Source organism: Pollicipes pollicipes, unplaced genomic scaffold, assembly GCF_011947565.3.
Source record: "Pollicipes pollicipes isolate AB1234 unplaced genomic scaffold, Ppol_2.1 Scaffold_4002;HRSCAF=4701_pilon_pilon_pilon, whole genome shotgun sequence".
Classification (NCBI taxonomy): Eukaryota; Metazoa; Arthropoda; class Thecostraca; order Pollicipedomorpha; family Pollicipedidae; genus Pollicipes; species Pollicipes pollicipes.
Window position 1 is genome coordinate 42,451,313 of NW_023596420.1, and position 5,316 is coordinate 42,456,628.

Here is a 5,316-nt window from a genome sequence, read left to right on the forward strand (position 1 = left end):
ATGAAAAACATCCGTAAAAATCGTTTTTGGGACTACTGTACCCGCATAGCTGCGAAGAGCTCACGCCTGTGTGAAAATACACGTTGTCTGCTAACTAATTTATGCAAAGTCGCGTTGACTGCAGTGGCTTCGCGCTTTTAAGTCGTGACGCGGAATCTGAGGTCAGTGACTTCGAACTTTCTTTACGCAAAGCGAAAGCCGAAGTTATCAGCTTCGAGCTTAGGGTACTGGAAGCCAAAGTCGAAGTAATCAGTTTAACATCTCGAAGCTGAAGCCGAGGCCGAATTTAGACCCGGGGGCAGTCCACACCTGACGATAGCCGGCCATGTTCACCGCTCCTAAGAATCATCGTGTGGCTTTTGGCTTTCAGCTATGCGTGCTGTGGCTTCGAAAAGCTGTGTAGTGTATTAGGGCGACAGGGCGGGCAGTGGTGCGCATGTTTGTGGAAATAAAGTCCCAACTGCAGCGGAAAATTCACAGGACAACGCCAAAGCTGGCAGTTTAAAATGGCATGAAGCCGAAGCGGACCTATCATCTAAAAATTGATCAAAGCCATAGCCAATCCAGCTGGCAAAAACAGCACAGTCTCGGAGCCACTCGCGAAAAATTGTACAGCTGAAGCACAGTCCGAACCCATTGGAGGAAAACTGCGGCTTTGCAAAAGCAAAGCCAAAAACGTAGAACACCAACCGCGTGCGGAGGCGAAAGAAAACTGGAGTCAGATCCGCATCGTCGCAACATTGAAGGGATACAAAATTCCCTTCTGGCTTAACGAGTTTCAGCAACCTTATTCATACTGTGCGTGTTAAGTCAGTGAAGAGGTTTCCCAGTGGAGTGTGTGGAGTGTGTTACAGTGGAGAAAGCTTCCCAGCTTTGAGTGACGAGTGGCGGCGTTGATAGCAAGCACGGCAGCAAGGCAGTCGAGAAGTGCTGAAATCGAAAAGAGGAAATGAATAAGGAATGACGGAAGTAATAAAATCGGCACCAGCTCGTTCGTTTTGTCTGGACTCGTCAGAGGAGTAAAATACATAATGTAGGTGCTTGGCGTGAAACTGACGGAACTCTAAGGCGATTCCTACTTCGCTGATATATTGTTTTAGTGGGGAGTAGGCCATGTACAGGACCGATCGGTCGCTCCACAAGGGATGGAGCGGTGGCGTCGGGAGGAAAGTGATGGGAAGGGTGTGAGGAAGGTCCTGTGCACGTTGAATGCGCGCGCTAATTGTGGAGCACGTGTTTTTACATGTGTAAGATTTCTGGTAGCATGTAAAGTTGTGAGGTATGGCCCGGGCGGCGCGCTGAGTAACGATGGGGCGCGCGGATAATGAAGAAGGGGTGTAGCTTGCGTCTGCGAGGGAGCTGAGGCAGGTCCGTGTCAACCGACAGGTTTCCCACTGATTATGCCTGAAGCGCGGCGGTAGCGACCCGAAGGGCAAGGTTTTGGACATTCTCAAGGGAAGCAATTTGAAAGGCCGAAAGACCATCAAACAGGAATGCACAATAATCCCAGATTGATCCAACCGGTGTAATACAAAGAGTTAGACGCGTGCGCCGGTCAGCACTTCTAACACGCCCCGAAATGCATGTGTCGTCGTGAGCCGCGCTATCGAAGGTCCGCAATATTCATATGAAACGTGAAACGGCGGTCCGAAGTGACCCTGATATATTTGAAACAGGAGGCGATGGGAATATTTTGGACGCTGGCGCCCAAGCGGGCTGCGGGCGCAGTGCGACAACGCCGATTAGAAAAGATGAATGTAGCTGATTTTGCATCGGAAATCTGTATACGCCACCGGTTGACTTAAGCTTGCATGTGATTTAGAGCATGTTGAGCTGGTTTACTCGTACGGTCAGCGGTGGTGTCTACGCACCGTTGACCGTTGACCGTTGACCGTTGATCACCGTTGACCACGCACCCTGATCGTCAGCGTGCATGGAGTAGTTAAGTTGGTGGGCAATGTCACAGAGATTAACGCTGTCAGCTTGCCGCCACCATTCCCGCATCACCTGGCTGCCGTGGCAATTTTGACGCGTTTTAAGGCCTCAAAAACCATCGGTGAAAAATCTGTCAACACAGGAACTTGATAACCCTCCAAAACACAACTGCGACAAATGATGCAAGGGTTGAGATTGAGTTTAAACCTGACATTAGCCAAGTGCTGACTACATCAACACTAATACAGCACAACTGTTACAATTTTTATCACACGGAAGGGTTCCATACAATCTGCGTGAAACCCCTTTACCTTAAGTACAAGTGTTGCACCTCCACCCTGGGGCGCAACGCAGACCCAAGGGATGCGCGGGCACCCGGTGTACCGGTCTAGCTACGGCTCTCGGTTGCCCTTAGAATCCAGTATTAACCCCCCCCCCCTCCCCCTCCTATTCTGATTGCTTCCTCCCCAGTGTCAAAAACGTGGCTACACCCTACGATAACGATTGGGTCTCATTGTCTCGCCGACCACTAGGACCTGTTCGGAGCGGAATGTTTTATTGGGTAGCATGCGAGGTGTGGTAGCGGCGCGTCCGGGGTCCGGATCGACTGGGCCAGCGCCCAGCGCCTGAGCCACTGCACCACCACACCTCCGGCGTGGTCGCCGTCACGCCCATGGAGTGGAGGCATGCAGCGGCACGCTCGCCCTGTCACCCAAACAGCAACACTCGCGCTTCGCGGCCGGGCCTGGACGCGCGGATAGTTCAGCTCCACAGTTCGACAGTTGGACAGTTCGACGGACTAGGTTGTTTGTGACAGTTCAGTCAAGCAGGACATTCGTCAGCACGCTGAAGCATCCACTCTCCCGAAGCCTAAATAAACCAGGAACTTGGGACAGTACTGAGAACCTCAATCTGTCGTGTGCAACGCTGGCAGGATAAATACGTACACACCGTTGCCTCGTCATGCTCCGTTATTAGAAAGCAAACTATAAGCAAACCACACATGGATTTGTTGATAGCATAGATCATAGCAGAAGACGGTGATATTGTTTGTCCGGTTGAGAGAACCTCGAAACAATCTTACAACCGTTCGAACAGTCCGTAGCCTCAGATTTTAATTTCTGACGTTTATTGGAGTCGTCGGGTAAGCTGAACACGCTGCTGACGAACAAATGTCGAGAACAGTATGTAGCAGTCGCTGCTGTTGGCCGCGTCCTGTTGTGTAACTGCGTTGTGTATACCTGCTACCTGACGGCAGACTCGAGACAGGTTCGAAACCGGTTGTGCAATGTGGAAAGCCCACCCTGCCTCACGTCTCGACTAGACGTCAAAGCCAACGCCGCGATCGTTTGGGAGCATAGCATTGTGAAGTGGTCTGTAAACAACACGTCGGATCTGTTTCAATAGATGGGTGCTGATAATGAAGTTGACGCTTAGGTGATACATGTCGGTTGGTTCTAACTAATGAAAGGGGGAGGGAAGGACCAACCATGGCTGTTGTGGCTGTGAGCTTTTGATTTAAAACTTGCAGCACGGATGCATGCGTTAAAACATGTGAACAATGTCACGGTAACTAAACTGAAATGGAAAGGTGTCGTTTAGAATGGAGAAATAAGCAGTTGCTCTGAACGCAGATAATGCAATCCTAGAAAATAATAAGGATTTAACTTGTGAAGTGCACGTTACTAAGCTGGTCATTTAGCTATGAATACAACATGCTGTTCCAGTCTTATGTACCAAATCAAATGTTTTTGCATGACCGTGCCTTTGGCATGATCATTTCTTTTGCATGATCATGTCTTTCCTCGACCAGAAGCCGAACCGATCCAATGCATCCATCCTATCACTTTATTACCATTCCAAAGTACTGTCGTAGTAAATTTGAAGCAATAACGTCCAGCTTGGCCGGGTAGATGGCTTTTAACTTCGAAATACAGTATGAAGCACTTTTAAAACACTTGCACTTTTCAGTTTTTATGCATGTGACGGATGCCATGCGAACATTTAGTTGTGATGGATGCCAGTCGACACAGGTTTCGTGTTAAGCAAAAAAGAAAAAAAATCAAATAAAACAAAACAAAATACAGGTGATGTAGAGAAGACCGATTGTTTTCATTACGCCGAATAAAGGCAAAACCGCGCGGCCTCCCTTGCGACACGCGACGTGTGTGATTTTCCCTTGAACGGTTATATAATTTTTGGCATATCTGACACCTACATTTACACGTTATCATGCCACTGCCTATTTTTAGGCTATAACGGAGTTTTTTGTATGCACGAAGTGATAATACAGTTTTCGTATGGCTTACAAGCAAACATGATCTCAAAACCTTCCAAGCCCGTTTGACCAAATGTTTTGGGAAATGAGGTTCTAGGGTTGAGGTCTTTGTTGATGACCTCAGCTTTAACGGAGGTCCTGAGGCTGCCACCCTGCTATTTCATTTCGAGCTCAGCAGACATTATTTTAAAAAGCAAATTGTAGCGTGTCCTATGATATTATGACTCAGCAGTCTGCGTGGTGTACACACACGCTGTCCGCGTGGTATATATTCAGCAGTCCGCCTGGCATGTACTCAGCAGTCCGCATGGCACATACACATGCAGTCCGCGTGGTATAAACACATGCAGTCTGACTGCATCACGAGGCTGCAAAGCTCTCGTGCAATGTGCTGGCTGGTACTCCCCGGATCCAGGGCCATCGCGCACACACTATACATCCTTTCAGAAGTCTCCGTAGTCCGGTCTTTTTCTAAAATTGTAAAACTGTTTTTGCAAAACTCATAGAATGTCAATTGCATCGTCATGAAATGTCAATGTCATTGATTGTCATTGCATTCAATCATTGTCATTGCAATGCCATTGAATGCCATTGCATTCAATCATTGTCATTGCAATGTCATTGAATGTTATACATCGAATGTCAATTGCATCCAGCAAATGTCGCGTAATACGTAGGCTATAAGCTATCCTCGCATACCAAAAGCCGAGCCAGTTGGCAAGTTGGGACTTTCCCGCAGCTTTGTTGTGGGGCTCGTGCCAGTGCTGCTGCTGCATCACATGCCCAGCAGGCTTTCCATAGATCACTCAGCTTTGTTATGGGACTCGTGCCCAGTGCTGCCGCTGCATCCCGCGTCCAGCAGGCTTTCCCAGATCACGCAGCTTTGTTATGGGACTCGTGCCCAGTACTGCTGCTGCACTACATTCCCGGCAAGCTTTCCCTAGATCACGTTGCTTTGTGATGGGACTCGTGTGCCCAGTGCTGCTGCTGCATCACATGCCCAGCAGGCTTTCCATAGACCACGCAGCTTTATTAAGGGACTCGTGCCCAGTGCTGCTGTTGCATCACATGCCCAGCAGGCCTTCCGTAGATCACGCAGCTTT